We start from the raw sequence: 18560 nt of genomic DNA, 5'->3' as shown, positions 1-18560 counted from the left end.
GTGGATACAACCTTGGTATAAAAGACAGTGCTCTTTCTTTCTTTCTTTCTTTCTTTCTTTCTTTCTTTCTTTCTTTCTTTCTTTCTTTCTTTCTTTCTTTCTTTCTTTCTTTTTCTTTGCTTTTCATTTTCAAAACACAAAACTAAGAGTCTAGATTGGTTGCTCTCCTCACCTGAACGTTGCTGAGAGCCAAACCACAAGTGACGTCTTACACAGGTTGGACACTAGTCGGCTTCCCTCAAGTTTTGATGGGAAATGTAGGTGCCCTGGTTTTACAGCTTGGCTCTCCATTACAGCTGCAAGACCAGGATGCCTACATTTCCCATCAAAACTTGAGGGAAGCCGACTAGCGTCCAACCTGTGTAAGACGTCACTTTTAGTTTGGCTCTGAGTGGCAAAATAGATCCAATTATATCTCAATCAATGAGATGGTGATCAACTTGGAGAATTAGTACAAGAGATTCTAAAGTGTTACAAGAAGCTTGGCCCAATGACAATTTAGAGTTGTGGTATCCAATTATTAGTCAGAAACAAGGGTAGGGGTTAGGGAATACTGTCCTCAAAATAATAAGGGACCCTTTCAGGTGCTTACTACTATCTTTAGGTCTCCAGACATTCACTTTTCCTTATGAAGCACTAAAGAACTCAATGGGTGGAAAAACACTTCTTGTTCCCTTTGACGTGTAACAACAACAACAACAACATTCAGTTTATATACTGCCCTTCAGGACAACTTAATGCCCACTCAGAGTGGTTTACAAAGTATGTCATTCTTATCCCCACAACAAAACACCCTGTGAGGCGGGTGGGGCTGAGAGAGCTCCGAAGAGCCATGCCTAGCCCAAGGTCACCCAGTTGGCTTGAAGTGGAGGAGTGGGGAATCAAACCCGGCTCTCCAGATTAGAGTCCCACACTCTTAACCACTACACCAAACTGGCTCTCCAGTTTGTTGGGCAGTGTGCCAAAGTAGGCCTTTGCTTACTTCTTGCTTTGTTAGCATGAACTCTGCATCATTTTTGCATCCCTAATGTAATATTTGGAGTCACAGCAGCAAGCTAAGGGTATACTCTGCTTTCTTGGAGTCACAGTACTGAAGGCCTCAGTCAGGCAACCATTTTAGAAAAAACTCCACAAAGCCACACCTTCTCCAGCAGCATGTATCTGCCATTTGGCCACTAGGTGGCACTGGCAACTCACAGGAACATATATTATTACCCCTAGCGTGCAAGGAATTGTATACAGAAATCTTCTCCTAGCTGCTGTACAGGATTGTAGATGGGAAAATCTGCCCTTTTACCTTGGCACTTTCTAGGGCTTGGGGCTGCTCTCTGGGTGTGTAGTTGGTTTGGGGAGGAGATTTTTACAGAAACCATGTGCATGTTATCGCTACTGCAGAGGCCACTTTGTGTCTGGCTGCCTGTACACAGGACTCTTGTGGCAGGTCAACATTCTAGAGGTCCATGAGCTGCACATGTCATGTGACTTGCTTCCAAGTGCCTCTAGTTGGTGGGTATATTTGAGAGGCAGAAGGCATCTTTGGCTGGAGCCCATGGGAGCTCTTGGCAGCCCTGCCTGCAGGAAACTGGGGAATCTACATGTTAGTCAATGTCAGTGTCTTCCATTAGAGAGTTGACTGGTAACTGGTGAGGAAATGGTACAGCTTCAAGAACAAGGTGGATCCAAGCCATATCTGAGTAAACAAGTGATTCTCCTATCATAAAACTCAGCTGTATTTTCAAAAACTTATACAAACTTGCCCCTGGTGATACCCCCAGACATTCTAGTGGAATAAGGGTTACAGTTTTTCTCCTAGTGAGGAAGGGAAGGTTTTTGCAATGTCCCCCTCTTTACCCTCATGCCATTAATGGGGGTCTGCTAATGGCACAGTTTCAGGGGGCCAGCAGACCGTGAGGGTGAAAGAGGCCGTTTTCACACTGTCTATAAATAGCGCAAGACTCACGGAAGGCTGCCGGCTTCCTCAGCGATTTTTAACACCATCCGATTACAAAACACCATAAATCACTGTTTGTGGCGTTTTGTAAATGGGGCCATTTCCACACGGCTCCCCGCTGCTCGTAACAACCCGGAATATTGCGAAAAACCCCGGGGAAGATCGCGTTTTCTCATGCGAGATTTGTACGACGTCACGTGACGTCGCGCAAATCTCGCGCGAGAAAACGCAATCTTCCGTGGGTTTTTTGCGATATTCCAGGTTGTTACGAGCAGTGGGGAGCCGTGTGGAAACGGCCCAGATGGCGTCAAAAATCACACGAGAAAGCCAGCAGCCTTCCATGAGTCTTGCACTATTTATAGACAGTGTGAAAACGGCCAGAGTTTGCTTTGACATGCAGTTCTATCCGCACATTAAATGGGATGCGTGTCATTAGTTATAGCAAGATTAATGACCTCTTGAAGCAAAGGAATGGGCCTTTAGCAAGTATACCTAACACCCAGTTCCAACAGGCCAAAGACATAGCTGCTCCTAACTAACAATTCTGTGTATGTGTGTATTTGGGCTTCATCTCTCCTGCCCTCCCTAAATGAAGGGTGCCTGCTTTTAACTAGGTTGTGATGGGGGGCTAAGTTTTCCAGTCAGCTTGTGACATTAAACAAGAGGTCACCGGGCTGACTTTTTACATTTCTAATTAATGTACTCTGTTTTTGACTTCAAACTTAACACCAGTCTTATTGCTTAATATTAAATTTGTATGCCTCTTAATAATGTGCAAATGAGCAATCATGTGCTTCCAGTCAGTTGGCTTGGGCAGCCTTAAGAATGACAGTCATAATTCCTCCCCGCCCCGCATTTGCTTGCATATTTATTTAAACTGCTTTTTAAACTATTTCCGGGTGTTATGTATTGACTTAGAGCCAAACTACAAATGATGCCTGACACAGGTTGGACACTTGTCAGCTTCCCTCAAGTTTTAATGGGAAATGTAGGCATCCTGGTTTTACAGCTTGGCTCTCCATTACAGCTGTAAGACCAGGACGCCTACATTTCCCATCAAAACTTGAGGGAAGCTGACAAGCGTCCAACCTGTGTCAGGCGTCACTTGTAGCTTGGCTCTTAGCTTCTGTCTGAGTTAAGGCTTCTGAAGTATTCATTTCTATTGGTTATTTCCTGCCAGCAGCAGCCAATCAGTGCTGTATAATAAAGACCAATCACTGTACTGTAAATAAGTTACTTTGTATATAGTTAATGCAAACTAAGGATTCTAATTATGTGTGCCTATTGGTTGTTGCTTGAAAAAGGGGCGTGGCTTGTGTGTATGTACTGTAGTTGGCTCCTGTTGAGTCTGTGTTCAGTCTGTCTGCTTCCAGCATCCAATAAAGCTGTTACTATGAGCTGAAATCTCAATACTGAATACTGAGATAACTTACAATCATGTTTTAAACACACTTTTTAAAAAGTAGCAAATCAGGTCTATCACCCCCCTCGAAGATTCACAAACAACAAAGGATCATGAGCTTCCCACTGATTGACAGAAAAGATCTTCAACAGATTCCAAAGAACCAACAGAGTAGTTTTCTGGCATATATCTTATTAAAAGTTTTGCACAATGTTAGTGCCACAACTAAAAGGCCCTGTTATTGGTAGTCATACTTCTTCCTTCTGAAGGTTTGGACATACAAAGTAGATCCCAACATGTTTTTAAAATAGAGGCAGGCTCATAAGGGAGCAAGCAGTCCTTAAGAAAGCTGGTCCCAGACCATTTAGAGTTCTATTATACCCAGGGCTTTTTTTCTGGGAAAAGAGATGGTGGAACTCAGTGGTGGAACTCAGGACCGCACAATAACATCATTTTGGGTTAGCTGGAACAAGGGGGGAATTTTTTAAAGTTTAAATCGCCCTCAGCAAAAATGGTCACATGGCCAGTGGACCCACCCCCTGATCTCCAGACAGAGGGGAGTTTAGATTGCCCTCCATGCTGCTCCAGCAGCGCTGAGGGCAATCTAAACTCCCCTCTGTCTGGAGATCAGGGGACGGGACCACCAGCCATGTGACCATTTTCAAGAGGTGCTGGAACTCCATTGCACCACGTTCCTGCTGAAAAAAAGCCCTGATTATACCACATCTTAACTTATCAGTTATCTGTGGATACAGTGAGATTTGAGATGGGCTATGTTTTCTGCTTAATTATATTGTTCACCGTGGTTGTCTTTTCTGCTTAAACTTATCAATTTAGCTAGCAGCCACATGCGGCTTCTTATCAGATACAGCAGATACTCCTCAAACTGGAAAGAATGTGTTCAGGATATTGTCAAAGGAAGTAATAAATGATTCCTACAACCACCCTTAAATGCATGTTCCCAGACCTGGCCCGAGGAATGTTGGTGGCCCAAGCAGGTGCTCTGTCCATTGTGCCCTAGAGGAGCTACCAGTGTGGCAGGAGAGCTGCTCAGATTCAAGCCATACAAAACCAAAATTAGGACACACCGGATAAGGATAGAAACCACAAACAGACCAATAACCGTTGTATAAGAACTACAAGGTTCCACACTCTACTTATGGAAATTATCTATTTGTACTCTTACAAAGTGCAAAGTGCTCTTAGTGTACAACCAATAAATAACAATCAATTTCACAAATATAGTACAAACATATATAACTGAGACCAACTTGTAAGGTACAGCAGTTCATGAGTATAGGCAAGAATTGCAGTATGTGTAGCACAATCGCCAAAAAGGTGGCTTCCACATTCAAAGTACAGTGCAATTGCTGCAGTTGAGGGGTAACTTCAGCCCACATCCAAAGTACAGCGTGAACGCTGCAGCTGAGGAGTACTACAGCTACGGGGTTTAGCCAGCAATTTCCCAGTACCCGTTTCGTAATCCCAACTTCCTCAGGAGATAATAGCTGTTTAAAATGTAAAAAATATTTTCAAATAGTTTTTACAACTTACATTCAACAAGTTGATTTAACAACTTGCGGAGAGTGCAACGTTTGTTGCATGATGGTTAAACTGAATAGTATGATAGATGCTAGGCAGGGACACCACAGAGGATTTTCCACTTGCAAGACTGCGAATGTGGTGTATGTGATCAAGTGCAGCTGCCAGATGTATTACGCGGGCAGCATTACGCGCCCGCTTAAGATAAGAATACAGGAGCATATTTCCCGTATTAGAAATAAAGTACAGGAAGCTCCTTTAGTATCTCACTATTGGATGAAACATAATGACATCAAAGACTTTAAGATTTCGGTGTTAGAATCAATCCAGGACGTTCTCGTCTCTGACTGCTCTAAGAAACTGTTACAGCTAGAGACGAAATGGATTTTCGAATTGAACTCCATGGCGCCGGAGGGGCTCAACCAGGAGATGGACTTTTCCTGTTTTTTAGGTTGAAGTGACTTAACATTAGACGGTGTGTTTTTCCTTTAAGGAATAGGGAGGCAATTAATGATGTGATTATCCAGGTTTATTTAAGGGTATTGTTACAGCACTTTATAGTCTGTTATCCACATTGCTCAGTAGAGTACTATGGGAGTAGGAGCGTTGGTGTTGAGTGAGTAAGTAGGATCTGTTAAAGAATGCATTTAATAATGATTGTATATAACTTTGTAATTTTTGTAAGCATTTTTAATGAGATATTTATGACATTTTGTACTGTATTTATTGTAATATTTTATTCCAGTCCCTAGTAAATTTGCCCAGGAAGAAGTGACCTTACGAAACGGGAACTGGAAATTTGCAAGCACAAGCCCGTCGGCTATATGCCCCTTGGCATCTTTATTTCCATCTTGGACTGTTGATCACCTACCTGCACACGCACCTCGAGTACTCCGCCCTTTGGCTATTGATTGATTCAGTGTAGCTTACTTTACGTATAAAAAATGGACAGACAGACCTTGCATTTATTATCATATTCATTTATTGTATCTATTAATTGACTGTATGTTATTTTGCACTTTGCACTTTGCACTGTATAAATAGTTTATTCACTATCATACAGTAATTGCTGTGTATTGTATCCCCGGTTTGGTGTTTGTTAGAGTATCTTGTATACCGGTGGATCTCCCTTCATTGCCCCAGCCTCCAGGTAGTGGCTGGAGATCTCCTGGAATTACAACCGGTCTCCAGACCACAGAGATCATTTCACCTGGAGAAAATGGCTACTTTGGGGGGGGGGCTTTATGGAATTATGCCATGCCAAGGTCCTTTCCCTCCCCAAACTCCACTTTCTCTCGGTTTCTCCAGGTTTCACCCCCTAGATCTCCAGGAATTTCCTAACTTGGAGCTGGCAACCCTAGGGGTACTAGACATGTCAAAGCAATCTGACCACGGAAAAAACCTTTTGCGGTCAGAGATGTATTGGATCTATCGACTTAACAGCCTTCATCCTAAAGGTTTGAATAACGAGTTAGATCTGTCTTGCTATTTGTAATGGGGACTTTTCATTATTGCTGTTTATTGTAACACATGAATTGGATCTGTCCTGTAGTTTGTATAATTAATTGGTGTATGTCAACATTGCTCGTTAAGTCGCTGGATGATGCACTTTACCTTTAAACACTCACGGTTATATACTGGGGTAACTGGGGCGTTTCCCTAGGCGGCATTGTTCCCTTTGTAAAAATTGACTTGAGTCATGAGCAAGAAATTGCTTCTGATGTTCAGTGAGTATTGTAAATCTTATCTTAATGTTTGCAACACATGGAGCTTGTTAAATCAACTTGTTGAATGTAAGTTGTAAGAACTATTTGAAAATATTTTTTACATTTTAAACAGCTATTATCTCCTGAGGAAGTTGGGATTACGAAACGGGTACTGGGAAATTGCTGGCTAAACCCCGTAGCTGTAGTACTCCTCAGCTGCAGCGTTCACGCTGTACTTTGGATGTGGGCTGAAGTTACCCCTCAACTGCAGCAATTGCACTGTACTTTGGATGTGGAAGCCATCTTTTTGGCAATTGTGCTACACATACTGCAATTCTTGCCTATACTCATGAACTGCTGTACCTTACAAGTTGGTCTCAGTTATATATGTTTGTACTATATTTGTGAAATTGATTGTTATTTATTGGTTGCACACTAAGAACACTTTGCACTTTATAAGAGTACAAATAGATAATTTCCATAAGAAGAGTGTGGAACCTTGTAGTTCTTATACACCGGTTATTGGTCTGTGGTTTCAGATTCAAGCCATGGCAATATGGGTTCTGGAGGTGACAGTGGTTACCAGGAGCAGCGCCAGGAGCAGTGGCACCACTAGTGCTTTACCTGAAACGGCCTCTTGGATCACCTGATTGGTGAACCAGCCCTGCCTGTCCCCCAACATCACAAAAAGCCAAAAAGGACCCAGACGGTCATGGATGTTTTGGTTTCAATGTGAGCTGTGTGGGACAACGCACAACAAGGAGATCCATGCCGTATGTATTTCCTGAGGAAGCTTTGAGAAAGAAAGAAAGAAAGAAAGAAAGAAAGAAAGAAAGAAAGAAAGAAAGAAAGAAAGAAAGAAAGAAAGAAAGAAAGAAAGAAAGAAAGAAAGAAAGAAAGAAAGAAAGAAAGCTGACGTCTTGTTGAAATGAAGTGACACAGTGAGTGGCAAGGCTGTGGAATTACGTTGTTGATACAGTGAGTGGCAAGGTCAACAAAGAATGACCTTGTTGACACACCAAGTGACACAGTGAGCGGCAAGACTGTGGAATCATCTTGTTTTCATCTGAAAAATACCAAGTGAAGAACACACGATATATCTGCCTAATTTTGAAACTGACTTTGTAACTTACCTTGAGTGATTACAGAAGACTTTTATGGAACCAAGGTTTTAGACTGATAGTCTGTAATAGAGATATCACTATGTGGAACATTTCCTATTTATGGATCATATATTGCACTTTGGACTTGATATAAAATACTTAAGGTTATATAAGGACCACAACTGTGAGTTTGCTCTCGTGTTTACTTTTCAGTCTTCCCTGTTTACTTAATAGTTGCAGTGGGCTCCTTGGTGCTTTTTTTGACATATCCCCCAACATCACAGCAAAATTACACCGGACTACTACCCATGATAAGCAATACACAGTGGAGACCGAAGGAGGTTTCAGCACCTGCTAGAACTGAAACTATACTTGCTGAGAGATTAGGAACAGGAGTAGCCAAGATTTAAGTAGACACTTCCCTAATATGGTATTGATTGAGCTAATCTGAAGAAAAGAGTGGGGTTGGCATAAAACTCATTGATTTCTGTTAATACCCTTGTGATGTTTATTGGCTGTGTACAGACAGCCCCCCCCCCTGCTTCCTCTTCAAGCAGCCCTGACATCTCTGTAATCCTCCTGTATATTAGAGAGAAAGGACAGAACAACTAGCAAACTTCCTGGGTTTAGTTGTCAGCCTGAGGAACACTTCAGCGGCATTTGAAATTGGCCTGTCACACAAGTTTAAATATCTTCCTCTCTGCCCACGACAGGATAGGCATTGAGTACAGGATAAATCTATGCTTTGTTCTGCAGGGAGACGCTCTTTTATTGCGGCAGAAGGTAGAAGGAGTTTCCATGTGGCACTAGAATGTGTGTGATTTTGCCTGGCAAGGATAAGGAAGTATGTATGGGGAAGATGTTGATAAAAGAATGGATGGCACTTCGTAAAAGAATGCCTGGAAAGGCCGGGCAACTGGCAAAGGATGCTGCTAGGAGTGGGAGGCAGTGACGGCATGATACTGGGGTGTGAGGCTTAGAGAAGAGCGGCTGTGACCCAAGGCTCTCTCAGAAGCCCTGGGTGGAAGACCTCTCCTTGCCTACAGACCTTAAACAACTTCTCACTTACAATCATGAATCGGCTAGCAGAGTCACCAGCACAGGTACCAGGCCCTGCAACAGACCCAGATGCCAGCTCTGCCCCTATATCTACCCAGCGAATACAATTACAGGACCCAATGGCATCAACTACACTGTCTCTGGTTCTTACAGCTGCTCATCCTCCAATCTGATATATGCCCTCATGTGCCAACAGTGTCCTTCTGCTCTGTACATTGGACAAACCAGCCAACCTCTTCTGCTCTGTACATTGGACAAACCAGCCAACCTCTTCTGCTCTGTACATTGGACAAACCAGCCAACCTCTACGCAAAAGAATAAATGGACACAAATCTGACATTAGAAATGGCAACGTCCAGAAACCAGTGGGAGAACACTTCAATCTACCAGGACATTCCATCAAAGACTTAAAGGTCGCTGTAGTTCAACAGAAACCTTTCAAAAACAAAATCCAATGGGAAGCTGCTGAATTGGAATTCATATGTAAATTTGCAGAGGAGTTAGCCGTGTTAGTCTGTGGTAGCAAAATCAAAAAGAGTCCAGTAGCACCTTTAAGACTAACCAATTTTATTGTAGCATAAGCTTTCGAGAATCAAGTTCATCTGACGAAGAGAATTTGATTCTCGAAAGCTGATGCTACAATAAAATTGGTTAGTCTTAAAGGTGCTACTGGACTCTTTTTGAATATGTAAATTTGACTCTGTCAAGCTGGGACTGAATAGGGACTATGAATGGTTATCTCATTATCACAGGTAACTGATTTCATTTACATAGGCGGGGTCAGGGAGAGTCCAGTGGCACCTGACGTGGGCTTTCGAGGACCACAGTTCTCTTTGTCAGATGCATCTGGTGGGGAGGGCTCTGGTTATCGAAGGCTTGTGCTGCAGTGGAATTGTATGGTCTTGGTGGTGCTGCTGGACTCTTTTTGATTTTGCTACTACAGACTAACACGGCAAACTCCTTTGAACCTTTACACAAGCAAACGGATCCCCACATCAAAAGGAGGTGTTTGCATCTCCATATCAAAGGAGTTGTTTACATCCCTCCTCTCCTCCCCTCTCCTCCTCTATATTTGACCAGTTTCTTTCTGCCCTCCATGCATCTGACGAAGAGAACTGTGATTCTCGAAAGCTTATGCTACAATAAAATTGGTTAGTCTTAAAGGTGCTACTGGACTCTTTTTGATTTTGCTACTACAGACTAACACGGCTAACTCCTCTGGATCTAAGGCTCGGAGTGTGATTGGAGAAAGAAGCTGTGCTAAAATTCCACAGGAGCAGATACTAGAAAGAAGGGAGAGAAGGCAGATAGCATGGATATGTAAGTAAGAAGAGGAAGGTGAGAAAGTAGAGACCACTTCAGGTTGCAGCACAGGGTGATGCCATTTTAATACTTCTTCTAGAAAATCTATGGACCTCCCTGGTTTTAATTCCTCTTCTCCTGACCTCGCTGGTCTTATGTCCTCCTCTCCTGATTCCCCAGATGTTAGCAACTCACCCTTCCTGCTTTGTAGTAAAGATGCATCCGACAAAGAGAGCTGTGGTTCTTGAAAGCTTATGCTACAATAAAGTTGGTTAATCTTAAAGGTGCTACTGGACTCTACCTTTTGGCTACTACAGACTAACACGGCTAACTCCTCTGGATCTCTTCCTGCTTTGTGTTTATTCAGCCAGAAGCATCACAGCACATGAGGGAGAAGCATTCAGTATCGATTCATAAACTGCTGTCTGTTTGTAATTTTCCACAGACTGAGCAGCCATGACATTTGGTAGAGGCTGATAAATTCATTGCCTATAACCTGCCTGATGGGGCCAACAGGGCTATCGAGGGTTCTGGTTGACAAATGGAAGACTATATTATCAGTGGAGAGAGATTCCTTCTAGAATAGTCATGGGAACAAAGAACTTTGTCAGTTTGGAAACCGCACTGAATTAATTTACGATAAGCTAGTAATTGGATGCGCAAGGTGTTCCCGATAGGGTCAGGATAGAACCTTCACCCTCCTTTCTTTCTTTCTTTCTTTCTTTCTTTCTTTCTTTCTTTCTTTCTTTCTTTCTTTCTTTCGAAGATATTCATTTTCATGATGTACCTTATTCCAAATGAAGAGGAGAGGAAGTGCTTTAACATTAGGCTCTTAACCCAAACACTGCAGTTGTTGCTTTAGCATCTTTAGGACTCTGGTGCTGCAGTTGTCTATTAACCCCATTTGTTCTCTTCATCTAAAAAATTCACATGGACAGGGTTTATCATTTTTTAGCCCCTGCAACAACCTGTGAGATAGGTTAGACAAAAGAAGTAGCTAACCGGAAGCCTCCCAGTGAACTTCATCACCTAAAAAGGGGTCTCTACGTTCAATATTCTAACAATTATACTGCAGTGATTTAGCATACTATGCCCCCCACCCCAATCTCATGTATGTGTGTGTTTTGCTTTTGGTAAACAGGACTCCTGCTTCACTCTGTAACTGTTCTAGCAGATGGGGGCATGGCATTGTTTTCAAATGCTGTTTGCCTTCCCCCAAAAGTCTATGGTATTAGACTCTGTTGTGATCCCTCCCCAAACTTTTCCCTTCCCAGAACCTACCTCCCAAATCCCCAAGAATTTCTGAACTTGGAGTTGGTAACCCTAGAAGAAAGAGTCAGATAGAAACTTCAAGATCAGACAAAGAGGTATCACACAAAGATACAGTCTAATCTAAATGTAATACATCAGTATGTTAAGACTGTAAACTGGATGGCCAAAAATACTATTGGATTTACTTGCCACACATTGCACCCTTTCAGCATATGAAATCTTCCTGCTTGGATTGGGTTTTGGTAGAGTATTAAAGGATGAAGTAGCAGGTGATTCGAAAGACCTCAGCTTGGGAGCTTCTGCCTGTCAGAGTAGATAATAACAAGCTAGACCAACAGTCTGACTCAGTATAAACCACCTTCATGCATTCAAGTGGCTTGTGCTTTGTTAGTCCTCCAACCTTGTATGATTTTTCTTTCTGGTGTATTTGTGTTCCACTGCCATCTTAGGCAAATGCAAAAAGATTGGGCAGTTGTCATTTATATCTTAGGGCAATAGTATATTTTGCTAAGAATAAGAGCATTTTTACTTTTGATTGCTAAATTCAACACTTAAAAGTTGGGGATAATCTATCATGTTCTGCATGCAAGGGGAAGAGGAAAAGTGGGAATATAGCAAACCCGCTGAGTTTGTGCCCATTACATCTGAATGTGGCCGTATCGCATATACAAGTGGATACTTTGAGACAAATGTTCTATGAAAGTTAGCGTGCATTTTCAGTCTGGGGAATGCATGTTGTGATTTGTTGCAAAGCACTAACAATGTTCTGCTGTGCTGTTTTTGTGCTGCTGTTATAAAAATTTCTGCTTAGGTTTTTTTTTCATTTTGCCATTTTATCTTGTTTGGTGACAAGTAAATTTTTTTGCTATAGTCATTATGTTATTAAACATATGTAAAATGATTCAAAGAGACTGAACATTTATGAACTTTCCAGAGCTGTTTTGCTAAACTACTTATCAGTCCATAACCTCCTCAATCCTGCGTCAGCCTAGTCTAGCCTGTCTATTGTGGATCGTAAGCCTTTGGGGCATGTTCCATGTCCCTTCTGTTTTGTGCAGTGATAAATAATTGCTAGCTGTAATAACTACCTTCTTTAGGACAACATGCTTCTTATCAACTAATTCAAAATACAAATCCAAAATAACATAAGTGTTTGTTTACCACTGCAACTCTCATTTTCTTGTTTTCTTTAGGATTCTTTTATTTAAAAGAAGAAGAAAAGAAAGGGAGATTGAGAGGAGAGAAATAAGGGAGAAGGGGAAAAATAGCATGTATGAGTGCTTTTCTTTTAAAAAGATTTCACGTTGAAGTGAAAGGTGACAGTTGAGATCTGAAAAGGTTGAAGATTAAACTTTTTAAAAGAAGTGTGACATGTTTTATATTTCGCGAATCCTTGTTTCTCTCCTCGTTTGTAACCTACAGTCATTCTGCTGATGGAAGAGAGAGGAGTATCGATCTTGCAACAATTTCACTTTCATTGCAGCCCTCTCAATCCTTGTGGATTTTATCTTTGAGGGTCCCCAGCCCCTGGCAACGTCTTCTTCCAGGTCACAAAGGGCTTCTGAGGGAAGGGGAAGGCAGGAGAACTGCCCTATGTTTTCCCTGCCGAGACCAAGGACTTGAAAGAGAGGGGAAATCTTTTCTGTTAGATAGTAAAAAAAATGTTCTTTAACTTCTCCCTCGTACTGTAGGGATTCCACTTCTGCTGCTGCCCCTTCTCTGAGCACTGCTGTCACTTATGATTAAGCTCCCGTTCCTGCTGTCCCTGAGGAAAGGTGACTGGTTCTGCTTGACAGTATTAGTTAATGCTTGGTGGTGGAACTTATCTCCCTCACTAATTAGTTCATTTATTTCCACAGATGAGATGATTAAATGAGGACATCTGCCTTATGTGCCTGTAATTCATGAGGCACCATAATATTTGTGTGTGTGTGTGTGTGAATGTGAATGAGAGGGAGGGAGAGATGAGGGAAGAATTAGATCTTCCCGAGAACTGAACTACAATAGAAGCCATTCTCCTTTTGTTCCAAGAATTCTAGTCTAACCTTGGCCATCCTTTGAACAAGTGGAACTGGCTGTGTGGTTGAAGGAGGAGCTGGAATCTCAGCACTTCAGAGCCAAACTACAAGTGACGCCTGACACAGGTTGGACACTTGCCAGCTTCCCTCAAGTTTTGATGGGAAATGTAGGCAGCTTGGCGGAATGTTGGACGAGTGACAGTTGAAAAGTCCATTGGACAGCAGTCGGAGAGCCAAGCTGCAAGACCAGAACACCTACATTTCCCATCAAAACTTGAGGGAAGCTGACAAGTGTCCAACCTGTGCCAGGCGTCACTTGTAGTTTGGCTCTTAGACATATTTCATAATCTAGTTTTAGGCACACTTGGATGTTTTACTGGGCACTTGCTAGTGTAAAGAGTGGGCTGCATGACTGAAGAAGGGCTGGAATGGGTCAAGCTGATCAGACAAGACATAGAGATCACTGAGTCTTGTATAGTCAGGTTACTAAAGTGTGCAACCCTAACTTGGGGGGCTGCATGGGAAGGGCAGGATGGGGTTTAACCACCACAACCTCTGCACCATTAGTAGCACTTTAAAATTATTAAAGTTATTACCTCTCTATTTTCTCCGAAGAGATGCAGGAGCCCTAGTTCTGATTTACAAAGTCATCTGACGAAAGAATTAAACACCATCTCCTCTTCCATTTTGTTCTGATCCAAACTGGAACTCTCTTAGAGGTTAAAGATCTGATCTTCCCAACTTTGTGCCTTAAAAAACACTGTGTTTGCTGCAGGAGTTGTCGCATTCAATGTGGAATTGCCATGTAAATGCTATAATCACTGCTTGCTAATAATGTAAGCAGATACCCTCATCAGGAAGCTGTGATATGCTGAAGCTCTCTGTTGAATTATCAGGATGCACCATTGTGTTTGAAAGGAGACCTTGTGAAGCTGTAGTGTCTGGCAAGCATCAGAATCTTGGCTGAGAAATTCTAATATTATTCAGATAGGAAAGAAGACCTAATTCCTCCTATCACCCAGTGGAAGATGCATCTAGAGCAGATCCGTATCCATTTCACTTAATTATTTGTACCTTCATCCTTCTGTCATAGGATGTAACTTTAGTTTCTCCTCTGGGCCGATTCCAGACGGCCCCCCGCTTTGCGAAACGTCGTGCGTCGTCGCGTGTCGTCGCGCAGAAAATGCGAAATATCGCGTTTTCTCGCATGAGTTTTGCGCAATGTCGCACAAAACTCACGCGAGAAAACGCGATATTTTGCGTTTTCTGCGCGATGACGCGCGACGTTTCGCGAGGTGGGGGGCCGTCTGGAATCGGCCCTGGTCTTGTCTTTGGAAATAACTGAAGCCAGTTTGATGTAGTGATTAAGAGTGCGGTTCTCTAATCTGGAGAACTGGGTTTGATTCCCCACTCCTCTGCTTGAAGCCAGCTGGGTGACCCTGGGTCAGTCAGCTCTCCCAGAGCTCTCTCAGCCCCACCCACCTCACAGGGTGGTTGTTGTTGTGGGGATAATGATAACATGCTTTGTAAACCGCTCTGAGTGGGTGTTAAGTCATCCTGAAGTGCAGTATATAAATCAAATGTTGTCACCATCAACATCATCATCATCATTATAATCATGTTGGATAAGCAGAGGCATATATTTTTTATACTCTACTTTCCTGTTCAGACCATTGGAGAAGAAAGCAAGTATTTGGGTTGAATTCTCTGCTATCTTGCTAGGATGAAGTGGGTTTTTCTCGTTGCTCTTCTAACTTTGAGCCACCGATACTACGCTGGATAAGAGCTAACCTCCATTTTGCAGATTTCAATATCAGAGTGGGTGTTCTGTGCACACTTTTGTAATACTTTTGTGCTTCTTGCCTGGTTTGATTTATTTTCCAGTAATTCAGATAATCATATTTCAGTTCCTGTCTCTAGAACTGCCAGTGCATGGTTCCCCCCCCTTTTTAGTTTTGCACTGCTCAAAAGGGAGCATTTCCATTTTGATTTAATTTCTTTTTGTAGCTCTCTTTTGTTATTACCCACCCAATTTCAAGATTTTTTTTTTCTTTTCAACGAACCAAATCTCCACCATTTGATCCAAACTCCGATACACTAGTGGAGAGCTGGTGAACTCTGAAAGTTGTCTTTTGAACAACATACATTGTGGGAGATGTGATCATTGAGCTTGACCAAGGCTAGGGACAGACAATAGCTAAAGAGCTGAGAACAGTTTATAATTCCTCTTTCAAGCTGCCGTGAACTTGCTGGGCTAAAAATGCATTTGGATCCATCCCAATAAGGGAGTCTGTTTCAATGGGGGCATTTTTCTATGGACTGGTTTCAGGCACAGAGAAGGAAAAGGTATTCCTCTTATAAAAAGTACATATCTTCTCCCTGATAGAGGATGATTTGATAAACAGGCATCTCAGGGAAAGGTTAGTAGGAAACTCAATATCTACTTCTGAATAATTCCACACTGTCTCCCCCTCCCGAAAAATCATGCAAAATTTATGGAATGACGCACCTTCATGGTGCAATTTTCCATCATGACTTTGCTTTGTGGCGCATTATCTGACATCATCGCGCCATGAAGCAAAGACATGTCGGGAAATTGCGCCATTAAGGTGCGTCGTTCTGTAAGTTTCGCGCTATTTTTTGGGAGCGGGAGAAGACGTGTGAAAATGGCCAGGAATAACGAATTTGTTTATAGTCTGCACTTTTAGTCTTATTAGATTTCTGGGTAAATAATTTCAGAGGGCTAAAGGTGTTTGTTGTAGTAAAATGACACAGGAAACTAATAGTACCCTGGCAGCATTTATTCCAGTGTAAATTTTTGTGACTCAGAATGTCCCTCCTTCCCAATATGTGTGATGAAGTGAGCTCTGATTCACAAAAGTGTATGCTGGAATAAATTTGGTTAAAAATACTACTGGGGTGTAGTTTAATTTTACTTCTGTGTGAATGTGCATAAAATGGTGGCCTTAATTTCACTTTGGGGTGGGAGAAGGTCTACCAATGTGGAGCCATTTTACGGGAACAAAGAGAAATCTTTCTCTCTTGTAGCACCTGGGCGAAAGCAACACCCAATAGAAGCTCAGGCTGACACCACAACAGCTGCTAAAAGCAGGGAAATGTTTCTAACACTGCATGGAGAAAGGTCTGGGAAGGCTTTCATGAGCCTTGGCGGCAGTGTATAGTGGTAAGAATGAAATGAGAGGCAAGCTGTTAATGGGTTTAACTGGGAGCTCTCTCAGCCTAACCCATCTCACTGGATGGTTGCGAAGATAAAATCGGGAAAGCAGAGTTTCTTGGTGAGATAAAAAAGATGATTGATAAGAGGGCCTCAGTGCAGAACTAGCAAGCTGTGTTAGCAACCTCCCTCTCCCCCATCTGTTTAGTTAGCACCTTTTGAATCAGCCCCCGAACCAGCCCCTTTAGCAGCAGTTCGGTGATGATGCTTGGCTCTAACTCGTAGAAAATCTTTAGCCTCTGATTTCTGTATGTGAAGCCCCTGTTAAAAGGACACAAGCAGCCCAGGCTGGCTCCCTTGGTCAGTTGGCAACCCTCCACTTCCCTGAGGCTAGGCAGCTTCAATCTTAGCAGCAGGAACTTCTAGGAGACAGTTGAGAAGACCACTACATGGGATTTGGGGGGTTTGTGTGTGTGTGTGGGGGGGATTGCCGCATGTATCTTTCTTTGTAACCTTGCTTGTTTCATTGCTGTGCAGAGTATGTGTGTGGACAATTTCTTTTTAATAAGTTTCTTATTATTTTGAATGCTGGAAGTTTGTCCTCCATAACCAGGGCTGTTTCCAGACGGCTTACCTTCTGCCACTCCATGCCGCAACGCCGCGGCTCATGCTGGGGCGAACGCAAAATATCGTGTTTTCTCGCGCAAGTTTTGCGCGATGTTGCACAAAACTCACGTGAGAAAATGCGCTATTTCGCGTTTTCTCCAGCACAAGCTGTGACGTTGTGGCATGGAGCGGCAGAAGGTAAGCCATCTGGAAACGGCCCTGAATAAGCACCACTCAAAAAAATTACTAAAAGGCTTCAGAAGAAGGAAGGTGGTTGGTCAATTGATCTCAAGATCCCCGGGAGTGCCGAAGTGTGATAATTCACCCCTATGAAGGCTAGTTGGCTCCCTTTGCTCAAGTGGGTGAGCGAAGAAGGCCAGCTCCCTAAACCCACGACATCTGGGCCCTGAACAGAGAGCGCAAAGGACAACCCAACGTCCTCCCCAGTCACCTCCACATCCTGACCCTGTTCTGTATATGGAGTCTCCCTACATTTGAAATGGGTGCGAGAACCAGGGAGCCCAAAGCGAAAGCGGTGCTTCAGAGAAGGAAGCCGATCCCCCAGGAGTGGGTGAATGGAGCTGGCGCTTTCTATGGGGAGACGAAGGGCTGTGCGCTTGAAAACAACAGGACCCTGCACCCCCAGGTAGCCCCTTCTCATACGCAGAAGAAAAATCCCACTGAGTTCAATGGGTTTGCTTCCAAGGAAGTGTGCAGAGACACGGAAGGGCATGTCATAATGGAGCTGTTAGTCTTTAAGGTGCGGTGCCACAAATAGACCGACCCAAAGCTGGCCTTAACAGTGCAGAGAGCAGGGAGGGAATCTTGGCATCTTCTTCCAGGGTGTTCCGTTGCTGGAGGAAGAAATCTTCAGGGAACTCGGTGCTGAACTGAGCCTCTTTAGAGATAAATCAAGATGGGTAGCCATGTTCGTCTGTCCGTAGCAGCAGAAAAGAGCAAGAGTCCAGTAGCACCTAGAAAACTAACAACATTTGTGGTAGGGGATGAGCTTTCCTGAGCCACAGCTCACTTCTTCAGAAAGCACATACCCTACCACAAATTTTGTTAGTCGTATATAGTCTTGCTCTTTTCTACTGATTCAGAGGAGTTAGCCGTGTTTGTTTGTAGTTGCAAAATAGTAGAGTCCAGTGGCACTTTTAAGACTAACCAACTTTATTGTAGCATAAGCTTTCGAGAGCCACAGCTCTCTTCGTCAGATGTACCTTTAAGACTAACAATAAAGTTGGTTAGTCTTAAAGGTACAACTAAACTCTACTTCTTTTCTACTGATACTCTTTAGTGATTCAGCTCTCCCTCCACCCAATCTCTCTAAATCAGACTTTTCCATTATTTTTCATTCGTCTCTTTTCTGGATTGGATCTGCTGCTAATCCCATTTCTCTTACCTGTCAACATCTGGGAGGG

Source organism: Eublepharis macularius, chromosome 4, assembly GCF_028583425.1.
Source record: "Eublepharis macularius isolate TG4126 chromosome 4, MPM_Emac_v1.0, whole genome shotgun sequence".
In the NCBI taxonomy this organism is placed as follows: Eukaryota; Metazoa; Chordata; class Lepidosauria; order Squamata; family Eublepharidae; genus Eublepharis; species Eublepharis macularius.
Note: the sequence above shows the minus strand (reverse complement) of the source record.